Source organism: Notamacropus eugenii, chromosome 4 (assembly GCF_028372415.1).
Source record: "Notamacropus eugenii isolate mMacEug1 chromosome 4, mMacEug1.pri_v2, whole genome shotgun sequence".
NCBI lineage: Eukaryota > Metazoa > Chordata > Mammalia > Diprotodontia > Macropodidae > Notamacropus > Notamacropus eugenii.
In genome coordinates, this window is record NC_092875.1 from 296,712,653 (window position 1) to 296,733,498 (window position 20,846).

General features: G+C 35.8%; 1 protein-coding gene across 2 annotated transcripts in view; it reads left to right on the plus strand.

Annotated features, from left to right (window-relative positions):
* The first annotated feature begins 3,332 nt into the window (after nucleotides 1-3,332).
* The window catches only part of HNF4G (hepatocyte nuclear factor 4 gamma), a 173,156-nt gene continuing 155,642 nt past the window's right edge, over nucleotides 3,333-20,846 (plus strand). The window contains exon 1 of one of the 2 annotated variants that reach the window (XM_072604917.1): nucleotides 3,333-3,767. The gene's annotated coding sequence lies outside the window, so the exon portion shown is untranslated. The remainder of the gene's footprint in view (nucleotides 3,768-20,846) is intronic. The other variant, XM_072604919.1, reaches the window with a different exon arrangement.

Sequence of the window (20,846 nt, forward strand, 5' to 3'; positions counted from 1 at the left end):
AACCTCTTTAGTAGCCAGCCCGCCCGCGGGAAAGGACAGTGTCTGTACCAAACAAACATTCGTGGTAATTCATATAATCTGAGACTAAGCAAGTCAGTCAGTGAATGATCCTTCCGTTAGTCAGATATCAAATGTTAAGATGCACTTTTAGAAAAAGGTCAGGCAAGGTAATCATTCCTCGCAGTGCTTTCATTTATTTTTTTGGGGGGGGGGGTATCGAGAGATTGCGATATTTCGGTCTCATAAAGCAGCCATAGCCCTAGACATCTTAAATACATTGGAAATTAAATTTCAAGTGTGTGTGTGTGGGGGAATAGGTAAGGGAAGGGGTATATCATGCTTTCCGCTCTTATTCCCACACCTGGAGTCTCATTACCTGAACGCGTTCATCTTCTCCCCCTTTCCCTCATCTTTTTAAAATTAATATCTGAACTGAATAGAAGAACCAAGAGCACTCATCAAAACAATCAGGTGACGGTTGGAAAGCCTTCCTTAGAAAGGCTAACTGCAGTAGGAAAGAATTTAATAGGCTACCAGGGTGTTTAGTTGAAATGAAAAATAGTTGCAAAGGTTTTTTTTTTTTTTTAATAACAGAATTTTTTTTTGTTTCATTAATTTTGACTCAAAAACAGCAGAGAAGATAGTTACGCTTTGTTTTAGTTACCTCCTCTAACTCCTAGTACTAACCAGAAATTGTATTTTTTTTCTCAAAGAAATCTCCCCCATGAATAATCACTTCTTTTCCCCCTCCCTAAATAAAATGAATCAAGGTGCAGCTCTCTCTAGGGAGCAAGATTTTTCATCTGCAGCAGTTTACACCCATGCCCATCGAGAGTGGTAATAAATTATTGTAAGGTTGGAAATAAGTGATGATCGGCAGCGTGTGAGTTGGTCTTAGTTTATTTACTGGAAATTGCCAAATCCAGCAAACAACAGCTGATTCTCTGATCAGCCTACAGCTCCTCCAATTGCCATAGTTTCCAGTGTCATTCCCTGATCCCCGCACTTCTCTCCCCCGCCCCTTTTTTTCCCTTACCCGAATAGTGGATTGGCTCTAGTACCTAACCACTTCTAGTGGCTTTTTCTTATCTAGCCTTTCAAAGAAATATTTTAAACCCTTGAAGTTTCACCTAATACCTCTATGCAAATTACATCTTAGATTTTAAATTCTTTCTGATAATTGTAAATCATGTGGTAAAATTGTTGGGCTGAATTTTGTACTTGTTTTATCAAAGTAATTTTAACCGAATAAAATTGTATTTTTTTTTGTGTGTGTGTGTTTGTGTGTGTGTGTGTGTGTAGGAACAATACATTTATTCATTCAACAACAACAACAACACTTTATTAAGGTGTTCCTGCGAAGAATACTGTGCTAGAAGCTGAGGGAGACAAGATCATACTTTAAGCTAAACACCTTTTAAAAATTAAGTTCCCGATATATTTTAAATGTAAAACGGAAAAGCTCAGTCCCTAAAGAAGTTTATAATCTAATAGGAGGGTTAGATGCGATATATAAACAATAACTATGACATCAGATTAGACGTGACGTAACGTGGTTTTACATCTCAAGGAGATAACAAGACTACATTAATCTACATTTTAAAATTAGTATTCCAAAATCACGTAGCTAAATGCAAATATGGAAACAATCTGACTACATTACATTTAAAAACTATTTCTTTGCTGGATAAACCAGACTTCTTATATCACTGAAGCATATCAGAATGAAATTGGGAGAAGGGGGTTTAGATGTGTGGTTTTGATATAGGAAACTTTATCCTTTGCATTTTGGGATTCATAAATTCAGTAATTTTTTTTCTCAGATAGTCAAGAAGTCGTAAATCAAATAACAACACAAACAAACCTAAAATGTCAATAAGAGATATTTTAATATTTTCATAAAAATTAAGGCTGAGTTTCCATAATTAAAAATAATTTGTTAATTTTCACTTAGACTGCAACTTCCCTCCGACTATTAGGTGGCTCGCAATGGAAAAGCGGCCCCTATTGCATCACAGTTCATGCACATGGAAGTGTTAGCTCTGAAGGACCAAAGAATGTGTTTTGTTTAGGGAGTTCAGATGTTCTTAATATGATCTCTCCCCTTTGTTCTGATTTCAAAAACAGCCAGCAACTTGTTTTTTAAGTCTTTCAGCAAGAGATTCAGTGGAGGAAACTGAGAAAGTTTAGTAAACCTGATATAAAAAGAAAAGGAAAAAAAAATCCTCTGATCCTTTGATCTACTTGGCATTGTTATAGTCGACTTAAAATAACATCCAACTCCGAAGCTGAAGAAAAAAAAACAAACAAACCTAGAGGATTATGTAACTATTTATCTCATGAAGATAATTACGCGTTTGACCTAAAGTCACTAATTCTTGCAAACACGCAATTAAATTGTAAAGTTTTCCCAATGTTCTTGGCATTTTATAGAGTATGATAAAATCTACCAGTATTTCTTATTGGTGCTGAGCAACCCTTCTGGACTTCTTTGGTTCCTTGAGTGTAAGATGTCTTGGAGCGATCACAGGTGGTGGGAAGGGAGAATAGGCATATAATTAGCCAAATAGGCAAGAGAGATTAAGTGGGCCCAGGAAAATCTCCACCTATCCCTGGTGGCACGTTTGCTGAATGGCAATTCTGCGGGCCAAGGTGTACTCAGAGCATCTTGCTCCGAGAGGCTCAAAATCATAGTTTGATTTCTAGGGACCCACTTGATTCCCATTATTGACAATTCCATTCCATAGTAGTGGACTTTATTGGCTTGGAATTAAATAGACGCTTGGGGGTCAGGAGACAATTCCTCCTCCTTCCCCCCCGCCAATACCACCAGGCTTAGGAAATAGGATGAGAGACACTCCCTACCCCTCTGGAGGTCCGACAGAATTTCGAATGTATCACTTAACTAGCGATGACTCAAGTGGGCTGGGCAGTGGATAGAGCATCATGCACCTGGGGCCGCTGCTTTAGCCACCCGGGCTAAACCTGGAGGCGTGCCTTCTACGGTTGCCCTCAGCACTTGAGAGCGCTTTACGAAGTGGGGGAGGCTGGAGTGGTGTTGGAGAAATGCTGCTCTAGAATGCCTAGGCAGACACACGTATTGCGGTTCTGTTGGGAATTCTGGAGTGACCGACGATGTCTGTTGGCAGGTGTAGCAGGGAGGGGGGAGGGGAAGTCCCAGGCCAAGTTCATTTCGTGCACTTAGCAAAGGGAAAGTAGCAGCTCTTGGGGTCCTAGGGAGCAGGAGCCTTCAAAGACTGCAGGGGTTGGAACTGACCAGCCCGCCCGCGACATGCCCAGGGGCCTTGGGAACAGGGAAATGAGCCGATGGGGGCCACTGCAGCCGCTTTCAGTTTTCATTGAGTCTGCGAGTTACTGTTTAACATCCCCACCCACGTTTCAGTTTGTTTAGTAAATCGATCGGTCGGTAGGACTCTGGCTGCTGCCCTGTCGCCATTGAACAAAGCTAATACTCGCTAGAGCATATGGTAAAGTCTTGGCTAGCGACTTAAAAAAACAGAAAAAGAAAAAAAGAAAAGGGAAAACACGAAGCAACTTAACTTTCCCTCTCAGCTCTTCACCTCACCTCACCGCACCCCCCCCCCCCCCCCTCAGGTTTCTACAAACTGCCTCCTCCCTGAAAAACGCCGTGCCGGACTCTGTGGGCGCGGGGGTGGGTGGGGGAATCTACTCCCGGGAGATGCCGCTGCTGTTGCCCAGCTGACTGCCACGCCAGAGCCCCAGGGAGCCAGCGACTCCGCGTCCAGGTGAGTTTCCCCGGACAAGTGGCTACAAGTGCAGCAGCAGCAGAGGTAGGAGCCGGGCAGCAGCCTCCCGCTGCTCTGGGGGCTGGGCCCGCGTGCCCTGGCGCTCCCGGCCCGCCTGCCCCGGACCTGAGGAAGGGGGCTGAACGTTTACACCCCCTTCTCCTGGTCGGTCTGCTGCTGTGAGGACAGTAACTGGATCCTGCCCCTGCCCCCTCCCACGACAGCCCCAGAGGGGGAAGCAGATTAGGGGAAGGGAGTGGGGAGGGCAGATGTGCCCTGCAGGGACCAGGGTAAAACAGAGCAAAGAAAAGTTGGGCAGTTTGGGTGGAGGCAAGAACAATGGTCGCTGCAGGCGAGTCACGTGCCATTCGGGTAGCTGGGGGAGTTCTTTGGCCTAGGGGAGGAGCGGGGACACGTGGGTGACCAGGTCTGGGGGGCGTTGGTTGTGGTGGCCAAGATTTGGAGCTTTGGGGCCCTAAGATACTAAGCAAGTAGGTCCTTGTGTGAAGACAGTGGCCTTTCCTTTCTCTAAGCACCTCATCATCTCACAAGTAGCTGCTACTGATGCTCTTGGAAGAGCTTTGGGAAAGGGTACCATTTATTAATATCGAATCATGCACCATATACACACACCTTCATGCATATGCATGTGAATACAGAAGTTTCCTAAAGTTATGGGATGTTAGATCTTGTAGAGACAAAAGAGGTTATCTAGAGGGAGGGAACAAGCATTTATTCAATACTTAGCACTTTACAAATACCTCATTTGATTCTCACAAAAAACAGTGAGGCAGGTGCTGTTATTATCCCCATTTTACAGTTGAAGAAACCAAGGGAAGTTAGGTGACTTGCCAACGCGCCAACGGTTGTATAAGTAGTAAGTGTCTGAGGCCTAATTCCAGATCTTTCTGAGTCCAACACCTCTTCAGTACCCAACTGCCTATCATCAAGGTATAATCCTCTACTTTTACATATAAGGAAACTGAGGTAAAGAGAAATCTATTTGTTGGTGTAAAGTCCCATGAGAGGCTGAAATCTGTCTCCTTGTGAATGGTCTGATTTTCTTTCCACTAGATCATGTCATGGTTATATGTGACTTTTTCCGGATATATGTATATCAATGGGATATGTAACATGTTTGTGTTATTTTAGTTTACCTTAGAAACCTTTTAAAAATTTAAACTTGAGTACATGGATAGTGTGATCACAGTACTTTGTTTACCTAGGTATAAGCCAACATGTGATCAAATGGTAGGATTCCATGAGGGGTGGGTATGTGTGTGTGTGTGTGTGTGTGTGTATTTTGATATGTTGACCTTTTTAGACATAACTCCAATGAACTCATTGGCCATTGGCAGGAAAGTTCATATCTACCTTTCTTTTAAAAGTAAAGTTCACTTTCAAGCCTGATTTTATGAACCAAGACTAGAAGATGCAGAATCACAGAAACTTTGTGTTAATGAAATATCTTACAAATTATGTAATTGCTACCTTCTGTTCTTTTGTTATTTTTCTCTTGTTACAATCTTTATTATCTCCCTCTTACTTGATTTCTTATATTTATAATTTCTATAATTTATAATAATATTTATTTCTTATAATATTACTAAATATTTTGTTACTTCCTGTGTATTTGTAAGTTCTATATGTATGTTATCCCATGCTTTCTCCACCTTCTCTGTTAAATACAGATGACTGCAAGTTTGTTTTCATTTTCACTGGTATTGGTAATAATGATAATAAAGGATGAGATGAAGATAATAGTACTCATAGCTGGTCTTTATTTGCTAGTGTACATACATTATCTCATTTAAGCCTCCAAACAAGTTGTAAGATAAATTCTTCGTGTATCTGTATTTAACAGATGAGGAATCTGGAGCACAGAGTTTAAGTGATTTGCCTGTAACCGTACAAATAGTAAGAACCAAAGGAAGGATTTGAAACTATATAATCAGTTGTCATCTATAATCAATACCAATGTTTATCTTTCATCTTTGCCAATTAGTCTTGTCAGATTTCAGTTAACTAAGGCTGGATTACAAACAGAGAGCATTTACCTGATGTGTGTACACACACACACACACACACACACACACACACACGCACAAACTTTTAGAAGTAGGAAAGGGAATAGCATTGATCTGTCATCCTGGGAAACTGTTTAGTGGCCTGGAAATTTAAGAATTTATAGAATGTGTTTTGTGGTACCTGACCCTGACCTTACCTGATGAATTTAATTACCTGTAGATATACCAGTCCCTTACTGCTGTTACTGGGACATATACCAAACTCACTAATGTGCCTGATCTGTATTGTGGAGGTGTATTAGCCTTTATCTGGTCTCTAGGAATTTATTTGTTCATTTATCCTTAAGAACCCAACCTCTTGAAAATTTATGTGTAACCTTTGTGCTAGAAGTGCTAGTAATACAAAAGGCTCTGAGGATTATCATGCCACTTCTCAATGGAGCTCCAATCTAGGAATCTGAGAAATCCATATTACTGAATAGCCTAGTGTTCTATGTTCACATTCGCAGTTAAATTCACCAAAAAGTCTTTTTGTCATATTTATTGTGTACTATTTAGTACTTCTCTGACATGGAGTAAGTCACAATCTTTTTGAGACCTCAATTTCCTTATTGGCAAAATGGAAAGGATAAACTCAATGACCTCCAGGTTCCCTCTGATCTATAAAACTGTAATTCTGTTACAAGAAGCAGGTTCTAGGTATGCTTTGTAGCATCATATTCTGCCAGAGTTGACAGTGTGGGCCCAATTGCCCCTTTTTGATCGTCCTGTGGGATCAGTGTGGCTGAACTGAACTGCTTCCTCACACCAGGAACTTGCAGAGTCAGAGTGCTGCTGGGGCAAAAACATTTTTTTTTTTCCTGATACTCATTGCCTTTTGCTTTAATTCACTTAAAAAGTTAGAGCCAGCAAATCCCAACAGTAGTTATATTGTTTCTATTTACTTGCCTAAATTGGAATCAACTTCACTTTTCCAAGAAGACCTTTTGAAACTGGGTGATGCAAGCTGGGTACCAGAACATAGCTACCATTTAGAAATGGAAGTCAGAGAAAGTGGAGGACAGTATATGAAATGTTTCCTTGCAGCTGATTTGAATATGATACATCTTTCCTATGGCATATTGCATTCATGGTTTTAGAAGCAACTTGAAAGGGAATAGAATGCCTGAACTGGAGAAAGGAAGTCCTGAGTTCAAATGTGCCCTCTAACACTGCTGAGCCCCAGCTGTAAAATGAAGTAATAGCCCCTACCTCTCGTGTTTGTTTTGAGGTTAAAATGAAGTAATATTTGTAAATGTGCTTAGTATAGTGCCTGAAACATAGCTGGTACTAAATAAATGCTCATTCCTTTCCTCTTTTCATATTGATGGATAGCTTAATTTATGTGACTCATAACTAACTGTGGCACAAAATATATGCCAAATAGGAAGAAAATAAAAATAGCCATGAAACAAAGGTTTATAATAGACATTTTAATATATTCTTCATATAATATACATATAATTTTTTATTTGAGTAATATACTGCTGAATTATTATGATCCATTTGAATGCTTAGCTGAAGATATCAATGCCTTATTAGAAATTCTTTGCATTTGTAATATCTGATGATCATTCACTAATTTGTAGTTATAGCTGCCATTTGCTGCTTCTGTTGCTTGTCTGTGGTTCTGTGTCTTCATCCCGGAACTTTTTCACATCTTAGCTTAAAATGAGTCACTCCACTGCCATTTAAAAAACATCTTCAAATAAGATGATGCACAACTGTGGAATGCTGGAGTCCGGTAGCGACAGAGAGATCAATCTTCAGATGTATCAGCTAGTACTGGATGTTCACTTTGGTAAGATGTTTCAAAGTGGATTCTAGGGATTTTTAAGTACCTTCATCCTCTGAGATTTTGTGATTTTGTTACCTGGGATACAGCAGTGAGCCCTTAAATTTTTTTTTTCCATTCAGTCTCCTTATAGGAGCTAGTTAAGTGATCTATTTATTAATTTAATAATAACTAACATTTATGTAGCACTTTAAGTTTCACAAGTATTACCTCATTTTATCCTTACAACAACCTTGGGAAATAAATTATTGTCTCAATTTTACAGATGAAGAAATTGAGGCAGACAGAAACTAAGTGACTTGCCCAGGATCACAGAGCTCATAAGTTTCTAGGCCAGATTTGAACTCAAGTATTCCTGACTCCAGTTTCAGTGCTCACTTCACACAATCCTCCAAAAAGTAGCTTCAACATGATTAAACTGTTGAAGTTGTATATTATGTCTACAGGAGATTCAAGGGATCATAGCTTTATATAAGATGCAGCATGTGACCACTGTCATTTTGATCCAGAATTTTATTTTATTTTTTTGAGAATGGGTCTCCTATAGTGAAAATGCAGTGGCTGTTCGTGAGTCTGATTCCACACTGATCAGCATGGAAGCTTTGACCTGAGATATGTTTCCAACTTGGACCAGTTCTTTCCTTCTTAGAAAGGTTGGGGCCTCACCATTTTAATGCTGGCCTTAGCACTGTGATTGACTTTAGTCCCACTGCAGACCAGAACTCCCAAACTCAAACAATCTCCTAGCTTCAGTTTCCCTAATAGTCAGTAAACACTCAGTCAATAAACATTTATTACATGCTTATTATGTGCCAGATGTCTGTCACTGAGGCTAGCTGATCTGGAACTTTTAGAACCTATTTTTCTTAGGCTTAGAAAGTACTGGTTCCTTTTCTTGATTCAGTTTTCTGTTTTGTTCTTTTGGTTTTTTTTAGTTGCTTTACCTTTTTGTACTTTGTAATGTTCATTTTTCAACAGTTTTGGAAGATGTACTGTTAATTGAACAAATAACAATATATAGAACAGTTTCTCAAGCTTTTTGCTGTCAGGACCCGTATATAATCTAAGAAATAATAAAAACTCCCCAAAGAGCCTTTGTTTATGTGAGTTTTTTTCTATACCTGTTTACAATATTAGAAATAAAAATATCTTAGTACTCTAATGAAAATAATTTTGACCTACTGGGTCCTGTGAAAGTGTCCTGGGACCACACTTTGAGAACCATTGCTATGGAAAAATTCACCAAATGAGAGATTGCTAGAATTGGAAGAGCCCTTAATAACCACCTCGTACAGTCCATCTCTCCACCTCCAAAAAGATTACAAGCAAAAACACATTTAGTAAGTGGTCAACCAGATTCTGTGTGAAGACCTCCTATAAGGAAGTACTCAATATACCCATATATATTCAGCCTATTATACTTTTTGACTGGTCTGATGGTTAGAAAGTTTTTCCTGAAATCAAGCTTAAATTTGCTTCTTAGCAACTTCCTTTTAAGATAAGAAAGAACAAACTTCACCACTCTTCCAAGTGATAGTCCTTTATATAGCTAAATATAGTTATCATACTCCTCATGAATTTTCTTTTCTCCAGATTAAATATCTCTATTTATTTAAGTTGATTCTCCTAGGACATGGATTCCAGGCCCTTCACCATCTTGAATTACCTCTTCTGGACATTCCAGTTTATCAAGGCTTTCCTAAATTGTCATGGCTAGAAATAAACACAACACTCTAGCTATGGTCTAACTAACACTGAGTACAGTGAGAATTACCACCTTCTTGTTCTTGGAATTGATATCGCTCACAGTAGGTTATTGGGTGCCACATCACACTACTAATTCATTGAGCCTGACAAAGTGCTTTGTCTAAGCATTACTTCCTCATTGTGAACAAGCTATGGATAGATCTACTCTTTGGGGCAGGCGGTTTAATGCCAATGAATAATAGATTAAAACAACTACAACCACTACACTGGACTACAAAAACACGACTTTGCATAAGCCTTCTTGATTGTAGAGAAGAATATTCACACTAAAAGGCCTGGAGTGACAAGGGTTGAAAAATAATTGGTGTTCAAGATAGCCAAAGAGAGCAAGAGATGAATTTGCTGTAAAAATGAGTTGATTTCACCTGGTACAAATAAATTGCATACCAGGATGTAGAAATAATTTTCAGATATGTTTGCTGAACTATTTTAAGTGATGACTAAAGAAGGGTGGAACAAGGGAAGGGATGTGCCATTGGACTAGAAAAGGGTGAATGTTTCACTCATTTTTCTAAAGAGGAAGACATATTTTACGACTAGTATTATTTCCTTCCCTAACAAAATTTTAGAATGAATTATTCCTTTATGTTTTGTTTTGTTTTGTGAGTCATTGGAAAGAGAAGAGGTAACCAGTTGTGGCATTCTAACCTAATTCTGTTTTTCAGTTGATGACAAGACTGGTAGATCAGAGAACCTCTGTAAGTGTAATATAACTGGATTGGGGCAAGGGGGTTGACAGCAGTCATTCACAATGTATTTAAGGAAGGAATACTAAATGTTGCATGATAAAGTTAGGGAGATTCATAACTGGTTGAAGGAACAGATTCACAGTGGTGATTAATGGACTGAAGTCAACCTAGAAGTACAGATAGTAGTTCTGTAGTGCCATGTTGTAGAGCTTTGTCTTTTTTTTTGTAATGGAAAGGGGAAGGCAAGGCAATTGGGATTAAGTGACTTGCCCATGGCCACACAGAGCTAGTAAAGTCTGAGGCCAGATTTGAACTCTGGTCCTCCTGAGTCCTGGGCAGGTATTCTATTCGCTGAGCCACCTGGCTCCCCCTAGAGCTTTCTCTTTTGGATTGTCTTGATCAAGTGTTACCAAGTGTTGTAGATGAGGACATAGATGGCGTACCAATAAAATATATAGATTATACAAATCTGGGATGGATAGTTAATAACTTGAAAGAATCAGGATTGGTTAAGATCCCAGCAGATTGGAATGAGGGGACTGAAGTTAATGTGATGAAATTTAATAGGGATAAATATTATGGTGGATAATTCAGTTAATAAATGCATAAATACATAATGGGAAAAGTATAGCCAGATACTTCATGGTTGGGTTGAGATGGGTGAGGAACAGCAGGTCACACTCTCATTTCAATTGAAAAAATATTGTAATGAAGCAGCTTTTAAAAAGTGTGATTTTTTTTGACTACGTTAATAGAAAAGAAGTTTCACTCAAGAGGAATTGTAGTTCTATTGTACTTTGCACTAGTCAGACTATATATGTAGTATTTTGCATGTAACATTTTACTGGGGATAGTGACAAACTAGCCTGTGTCTGAGGCAGGGGTAGGGGGCAATCAGAATGAGAAAAGAACTTAAAATCTTACCATGTGAAGATTGAATGAAGAATATGGAAATGTTTAGCATGGAGTGAAGACCTATGAGGTACACAGTAGCTATCTTCAACTGTTCCAAGTCTTGTCATATAGTAGAGTGATTGCATCTGTCTAGAGGACAAAACTAAAGCCAAGAACTGGGAGCTATAGAGAAACAACATTCTTTTTAATATATGGAAAATTTTTAAAAGAAAAGATTTTCCCAAATAGGATGGAATGCCTTATGAAGTAGTATGTTCCTCATCATTGGTGATGTTCCATGAGGAGTCATTACTGAGGATATTTTAACTGGGATTCATGAAGTTGCTAAAATGTCAGATTAGACAATCTTTAACTTCTCCAACAGTTTTAAGATTCAGATTGTTTCAAGTGTAGAAATTAATGTCTAATCTGATTTTCTGTAACATTGTATAATAAAAGTTTCAGATCTGAAAGGGTCTAACATGATTATTTAATCCTAACTTGCTTGAAAAAAGAATTCCTCCTCCAACATACCTAAGAAATGGTTATCTATCCATTGATTCTAGACTTACACTGAGATATAACCTACCACCTGCTTAATTGTTGATAATATTTAACAAGTGCTTTTCTAGAACAGAGTTATCAGTGCTGTTTTCACATAATTATCTGTCTTGATGACTTTTTAGTAAAACTCACAAGCCTCACAACAAGTTTCTGACAGGTCCAGATGCATCACCTAACAATAACTTTAATTATTAAATTATTCATTCATTTAAATATATTTCTGTTTTATTGAATATTTCTCAATCTCATGTAAAAATTTTAACAATCCCTAAAATTTTTTTTGAGTTCCAATTTTCTCATTCTCTTTTGTACATACCCCCTCCTTGAGGAGGTAAGCAATTTGATATCAATTATACATATGAAGTCATGCAAAACATTTTCACATTAACCATGCTGCAAAAGAAAGCAGGCACAAATCCACGAAAAATAACATAAAAAAAGATATACTTTTTCAGTCTATCTTCAGAATTCATCTATTCTCTCTCTAGAGGTAGGTAGCATTTTTCATCATGGATTCTTTGTTGTTTATCTTGGATCATTAACTTGGTCAGAGTTGCTAAGGCTTTCACAGGTAATTATCCTTACAACATTGTGGTCACTGTGTATGATCGTCTCCTGATTCTGCTTATTTCATTTTGCATGAGGTGATATGTCTTCTCAGATTTTTCTGAAACCATCCTGCTTATCTTTTCTTATGCACAAGTGTTCAATCACAATCCTCTGCCACAATTTATTCAGTCATTCCACAACTGTAGTTCAGCTATTCCTTAGTTTCAAATTTTTCTACACCACTAAAAGAGCTGTTATTCATATTTTTGTATAAGTAAATACTTTTTTCCTTTGATCTCTTTGGGATATATGTTTTGTAATAGAGTTGCTAAGTCAAAGAATATGCACAATTTTGTAGTCCTTTGGGCATAGTTCCAAAATGTTTTTCAGAATGGTTGAACTAGTTCTCAACTCCACCAACATTTCATTAGTGTCCCAATTTTTCCACATTCTCTCCACCATTTGTAATTTTTCTTTTCTATCACGTGAATCAATCTGATAGGTGTGAAGTGGTACATTAGAGTTGCTTTAATTTACATTTCTCTAATAAATAGTGATTTAGAACATATTTTTCATGTGATTATTGAGTGCTTTGATTTCTTCTTCTTAAAACTGCCTGTCCATATCATCATTTGAACATTTATCAACTGAGGAATGGCTATTTTTTTATAAATTTTTCTCAGTTCCATATATATTTGAGAAGTGAGGCCTTTTTCAGAGAAACATAATGTAAAATTTCCCCCCAGTTCCCTGTTTTCCTTTTAATTTTGGCTATATTACTTTTGTTTTTGAAAAAAAGTTTTTAATATCATGTAGTAAAAATTATATCTATTTTACTTCCCGTGTTTGTCTCTATGTCTTGTTTAGTATTTTACTTCCCATGTTCATCTCTGTGTCTTGTTTAGTCATAAGCTCTTCCCTTATCCATAGATCTGAAAGGTACATCTTATATGGTTTGAGATGCCAATCTATGCCTAGTTTCTACTTTCTAGTTTTCTCAGCAGTTTTTTGTCAGATGTTGAGTTCTTGTTCAACTCTTGTTGAGTTCTTAAATCTTTGTGTTTGTCAAACACTAGATTACTGTGGTCACTTGCTAACAATAACTTTTGCATTAACTTGAACTTTATAAAATAGAATTATAGCAAAATTATTTTTATCAGCATTGACTTAATCAGATGTGGATATTTCAGATGGGATACAATAAATTTTGCCTATAATATACTAAAGATCAGCGTTCAAATTGTTATGATTTTCTCTGGGTAAATAAGTTAATAACTATGAAAATGGCTCATGCTATCCAACAATTTTGATAGTTTAACATGGAGACTGTCCACTGAATCTCATTTCCATCTTCTGTACTACTTTGATTCTTGACATTGAGTTACTGTTGCCAGCTGTTACTGATGTTGCATCTCAGCTGAAAACAGACTGAATGAGGGACATTGGAATGTGATGGCAATCTTGTTCATTTTTAAGTGAGTTTAAATACTAATTCTGCTACTTAGGTATGTTCTTGAGCAAGTCCCCTCATTTGTGTTTGCCTTAATTGTGTTATTTATGAGAATGCATTAGATTATCTGTTTATACAGTTCCCTTCAGATTTTGGAATCTGTGTGTCTTTTGGACTCTATGTAAATTCATCTCTTTGGGACAATTTAGGGAAAATTATTATATAGATACATTAGAATATATCCTCATATATTCTACATACCACTCAAACACTGGAAGAATCATATTTGATGGCTATGCTAAAAAAAAAGAATCATCTCCTTATCCTGTTTATAAATTTTGGCACACATGTCATCAGGTCTGGTTTTTTAAAAAAATAAACTTTTTTCTTATGAAATAAGCATAGCAGTATAATGCTCCTTACTATTGAATGAGAGTGTCTATTTTGTTGTACTTTATCCGTGCTTTTGGGTTTTTTAAATTATAAAGAGATCACTGACATGTTCTTCTTATTTATCTCACTGGGTTATTCTATAAATCAGATGAGATTCATGGCATAGGTAAAATGCTTTGCAAACTCTAAAGTTCTTTATGCATGTGAGCTATTATTATCACTATAATAATTATTTTTCTGAACTCTTAAGTGGTCATGGGTATACTTATTTCTTTAGTAATGAACTATATATATGTATATATATATATATATATTTTTTTTTTAATTTGAAGGTGGTCTGTAATGGATTCCTACATCTCGTAAACTTTTTTTTAATATTTCTGATGAGCAGTCACACATATTTATTACCTGTGTTTCAAAATCCAAACTTCTGTGGTGTCATATTTTTATATCTGAATCTGTAGTTATTGCATTATATTGACAATGTAGTATTTTCTTAGATATCAATAAACATTTACTCATTTTCATCAAATAAAATTGGAAGCATTAATTTAATGCATTTTTGTGACACAAAGATCTACCTTATAAGCAACTTTGTCTTAGATTTTCTTACTACTCTATTCAAATGATTGGAGGATTTAGATAGAATTATGCATATTGGGGAGAACACTGTTGTATTTGTGGATATACATAATGTTCTTGAAAATGTATGATGAAATTGGAGGAATTTCCCTCTCTTTGGTTGGAAATGAAATGTCCTGACAAATCAATGGGTATTTTATGAACTGAAAAATATTGGAGAATATTGGCTTGTGATGCCTATAGTGCTTATGATTGCAACAAAATGATGGAGAGTTTGTCCCCAATTTGGGAAAATACACTTGGGATTCTGTGAATCCAAAGGATTACCTAGATTCTCTGAAAAACCTTGAAGATATCCTCATTCTACTCTGTCTTCTCTGAGACCTGATCTATTCCAAAAATGAATTTTAAATTGGTAAATTGAGGCTAATTTTCTTTGGTTAAAAAAATAAAATCACCAATTACCATCACTAGGATGATTTTTTAAAAAAAGTTCATGATGATCATCCCATGCTCTTTCTTGTTTCCTTTAGTCATTGTGGGAGGTAGAAAGCACTTAAATTGTCTGTTCAGACACAAGTCCATGTTTCTCTGTCCTTTGCCCTCTCTGGAGTGTTCAAGGAAGAAGAAAAAGAAAAAAGACTTAAAAGTGCTTTTTTTTTTTTGTCTGGTCTTCAATACTCTGACTTTTTCTTCTTCCTGTCTCACTGATGCACACCAACCCTGCCTGAGGCTGACTTCAGTAACATAAAAAAAAATCATGGGCAGAACAAGATCATCATTCAGTGATCTTCTGAATGTGCTCTTTTTTTTTTTTTTGTGTGTGGCTATGTTGGAAGATTTGAAATTTCCTCACATTCCTTTTCACCATTTCCGACCATTTTTGTCATCTAAAATTTTCATGTGCTGGTAAATCAAATGTTGATCTGGAATATTTAAATATTTAAATCCAGGATTTAAAGCAAAATAATGCAGTCTTCCTACATGCCAGTAAAGTACTAGACAAAAATTTGTCCATGTGCATACTATCATCTTATGGTGCTATTTATCCCATTTACCCTAATGAGTGACTTTAGATTGGAAACAGGCTTATCGATATTCCGTCAGTGACTCATTTATTGGCATATAGTTATACAATTAAATCAATTCAACAATTTTTCCTTGATCCTTTTTTATGTAGAAGGTAGTATTTTAGGTACTGATGATGTAAACAAAAAAAATGAAATATCTGTTGTTAGGGAGCTTAAATTTCAATGAGTTACAATATGAGCACAGTTGCATATAATTCAGAGTAAGGAGTTAAGGGAGCAAAGAGGAATACATACAAAGCCCTCTAAGAGTATTTGAAGCAGAAACCACTAATAGCTTGGGTGATCAGGGCAGGCTTAATTCAGGAGCTAGGATCTGAGCTAACAAACCTTGAAAGAAGTTAGGTACTTGAAAGGTAAATATGTACTCCAGACACAGGGGAGAGTTTCCACGAAGTGTAGAGTTAGGAGGCAGAGCAAAAAGGCCAGTTTAGCTGGAAAAGAGTATATATGAAGATGCGTACTGAAAAGGCCAAAGAGATAGATAAGCATATTTCTTTAAGGGAGGAGGGACTTAAATAGTAGGGTTTTTATGTTTCCTGGAGGGAATAGGGAGGTTCTAAATATTCTAAGTATTTTGGAGTAGCATAATGACAGTCAGACCTTAGGATGATGATTTTGATGACAATGAGTACGACTTGACAGCTCTGTGGAAAAACTGGATCTGATGAATATACTATTTCTCTTTTCCAGGTAAGAAGTAAGGAGGTCTGGACATAGGTGTTAGACATGTGAATGGAGAGAAGGGGATTGGCAGAAATATTCTGGAGAGATTAATATTAGGGCTTATATTCAGGGGGTGAGGAAAAGAAAAGAGTGAAGAATGATACTGAGGTTACAATTATTGATGACTAGGAGCATAGTAATGTTCCTAAGATAAACAGAATTTTGGAGGCATGGTAGGTAGAGGCAGAAAAATCAGAGCTTCATAGATTTAGATACAGAAGAAACTTTAGGAGTCATCTAGTTTAATCCCCCACTTTATGTCTGAGGAAACTTACTGTAAGAAAGGTTAGGAAATGACAAACCTGAGATTTGAACTCTGGTCTTCTGACTCAGAATCCTTCACTGTTTTATCCGTACCATGATTCCTCATTTTTTAATGAGTTCAGTTTATCAAAGTTATCTATATTTTAAATATGAACATGGACATAATAATTTCCATCCTTGTGAACAGCATGAAAGTTATGGTTTCACATCACTAATTGCCATTTTGGAATAACGTACCTGCAAATAACATATGTAAATTATTTCCACATTTTAAATTGATCATGATGTAAAGGTTTAATTTTCACCACCTTTTTGGATAAACTTTCAAATTACAGCTATTTCATTTTGATCTATGGGTATCATCTGTTCTTTTGTGTATCATATTAGAATTTCACTAAAATTAGATATCTATTTTTAGCATGTTAGAAAAATTACTATATGTGAAATTTCCCATGTAAAATGTTATAAAGAGGATTCTGCTCCTTAAGATGCATTAGAGTATTTAGTTAAAAAGTATAAAAATAATTGAAAATTCCATAAATTCATGGATGAGACCATTTTACACACACACAACCCCCACGACTGATATAAGGGATAAAGACATCAAGATTTCTTAGCATGTTTAGTTTTCAGTATTCCATCAAACAATCTTTTGCAGTGACCCAGTTACATGTTAATAATTTCTGCACACACACACACACACACACACACACACACACACACGTTTTTCTTTTCTCCTGTTCCTAAATCGTACATACTTATTTCATGAAACCTGGAGTTTGGAGGAGACCTTAGTGGTTAACTAATTGAATGTTTTCTCATATACGTCTCTACCCTCTAAAATAGTCTCCTTAAATGTCAATCCACCTTGTCTGAAAAGGCCTTTTGGGGGAGGAAGGTTCGGTTGTCTAATGTTTTGTATTTAGGAATAATTCCAGAATTAGGACTTTGTGTGGACAGATAAACAATTTAAAAAGACAAATTTATTGAGGATAATTTTCCTTTGCTTTTATTGAACATTTCAACTCATTAGTAACCAACATGTAAGCTCTATAGTTTAAAAGCAAATTAAATGATCCTTATTATAGTGATGTTAAACACATTATATGCATATAATTGTATCTCATATATGTGTTTAAGGGGCCATTTCCCATACTTGACTTACAAATATTAGTAGCTACATTGCTCCTTAATTTACACCAGGATTACCAGAAAGGAATCACATAATCTTTAAGGTAATTTGAATCTAAATATGCTTCTTTGATAACCTGCATTATGCCTTTGAGTGGTCTTTGTAAATCAAAATTAATGCATGCTACGTAGCTTTACTGTTTAAGGTAAAAAAAATAAATTGAAAAATTGCATCAGAAATATTTAATGAATAATGTGACCATACATGAGCCCAACAGCCAGAATTTGTTCCTGTCAGACATAACTGATAAATCAAAACTATACTGTAAATGTTCAAAACAATAACTGAAAATAAAATTCATTAATAAGTATCTTATGTCAACACTTGGTAATCTGCATTTTCACTTAGGTCTCGTAATATAAGACACTTTGATAGAGCACTGGGCCTGGATTCAGGAAGACATGAATTTAAACAAGGCCTCAGACACTTACTAGCTTTGTGACTCTGGGCCAGTCACTTAACCTCAGTTTACCTCAGTTTATTCAGCTGTAAAATGGGGATAACAACACCTACCTCACACGGTGAGGATTAAATGAGATAATATTTGTAAAGCCCTTAGCACAATGCCTGGCACATAATGGGCACTAGATAAATACTTTTTCACTCCACTTCCCATTCTCCCACCTCAGTTTTGCTGAACTCAATGAGAGAACTTGAAATAGTTAAAATATAATTTAATAATCGTAATTATGTTTAATTTAAAATTTTCATAATTTTCTTTACTACTGATTTCTGTTTGTAAATGAGCAGCATTATTTGTAATGGGGATGAGCTAGAAGCTTTCCCACTAAAATCAGGAATGAAACAAAGATGCCTTAATATCATATTAGATATGCTAGTAGTAGCAATAAGTGAAGAAAAAGAAATTGAAGGAATCAAAATGGGCATTGAGGTAATAAAGTTATCTCTTTTTGGAGATAATATGATGATGCACTTAGAAAATCTTAGAGATTCAACTAAACAGTTAGTTGAAATAATAATTTTTAGAAAAGTAACAGGATATAAAATAAATCCGCATAAATCATCAGCATTTCTATATATTAATTACCAACAAACCCTTGCAGGAAGACAGAGTAAGAGATACTCCATTTAAAATAACTTTAGACTATATAAAATAGGTGGGAGTGTATCTACCAAGACAAACCCAAGAACTACATGGACAGAGTTATAAAATATTTTTTATGCAAATAAAGTCAGATTTAAATAATTAGAGGATTATTAATTATTGTGTATTGTTGGGCAGTGTCAAGATCATAAAAATTACAGTTCCATCTAAACCCATCTGTTTGTTCAATGCCATCCCAAAGAAGCTACTGAAAAATTACTGAGTTAGAAAAAAGTAAAATTCATTTGGAAGAACAAAAGGTCAAGAATATCAAAGGAATTAATGAAAAAAATGAAGGAAGTTTAGTTGGATGAGATCTTAAACTATCTTATAAGGCAATAATTATCAGAACTATCTGGTACCAATGAGGAAACAGAAGGGTGAACAGTGCATACACATAATATATAGTGGTAAATTATTATAGCAATCTTTTATTTGAAAAATGTAAAGATTTGAGTGTTGGGGATAAGAATATACAATTTGGTCAAAATTGGGAAAACTGGAAAGCAGTCTGGCAGAAATTGGGTATAGATCAATATCTTACACTATTTACCAAAATACAGTCAAGATGAATACATGACCTAGATATAAAAGAATATATAATAAAAAACAAAACAAAACTAGGAGAACATGGAACATATTACATATAAGAGTTATGAGTAGGAGAAGAATTTATGAATAAATAAGAAATAGAAAACATTGGGATATATAAAGTAGATAATTTTGATCATATTAAAGTTTTTGTGTAAATAAAACCAATGTAGCCAAGATTAGAAGGAAAGCAGAAAATTGGGCCAAAATTTTATAGATGGTTTCTCAGATAAAGGTCTCACATCTCAAATACATAGAGAACTTTGCCAAATTTATAAGAATATGAGTCATTTGCCAATTGATAAATGGTCAAAGGATATGAACAGGCAGTTTTTTGATGAAATCAAAACTATGTATAATCATATGAAAAATTCTCTAAATTATTATTGTTTAGAGAAATGCAAATTAAAACAACCTTGAAATACAGTCTCAAACCCTATCAGATATTGAAGGGCGTGTGAAAAATTTGGGACATTAATACATTGTTGGAATTGTGAATTGATTCAGCCATTTTGGAGAGCAATTTGGAATTATTCCCAGACTGACCATTAATTTGTTTATTTCCCAAGGTGATGAGAGAAAAAGAAATAAAAAGAACCTATAAGTTCTAAAATGTTTATAGCCACTCTTTTTGGTGTCAAAGATCTGGGAATTAAGGGGATGCCCATCAGTTGGGGAATGGCTAAACAAGTTATGGTATATGATTTTGATGGAATACTGCTGGTCTTGAAGACATGATGAGAAGGTGGATTAAAAAAAAAATGGAAAGATTCGCATGAAATAATAAACAATGAAGAGAGCAGAACCAAGATATGATAGTACACGGCAACAGCAGTATTATTTGAGGAATAATTGTGAATAGTCAAGTTATTCTGAGTACCATAAATACTCAGATTAACTATAAAGGACCTATGAAAGATGCTCTCCACCTCCCTTATCCAAGAACTGATAAATAGCAGTACATATCTTATGGTTTTACATATATTTATAAATCTGCATCAAATGGTGGCCTGCTCTAGTGTAGGATGGGGAGAGAAGGAGGGTGATAGTCTGGAACTTAAAATGTAACAAAAATAAATTAAATTTTAAAAATGCATTCAGCAGAAATTAAGAAAAAAATGAATAGAAAAATAAAGGAAAGGTAGCCTCTTTCATCAGTTACCATGTCTTTTTATTTATCAGTTTGGTGGTGTGACAAACTTTAATTTCCATTTTTAGCCCCGGTATTTAATGGTTATCAAGTTTCATCTAATTTTGACTTTCCTTTTTGATGAAAATATATATGTGTCTATATATGCATGTATATGTATACATATATGTAATGTGTGCATATGACAAGTTTTTTTATGGAGAGTAGGTGTGCT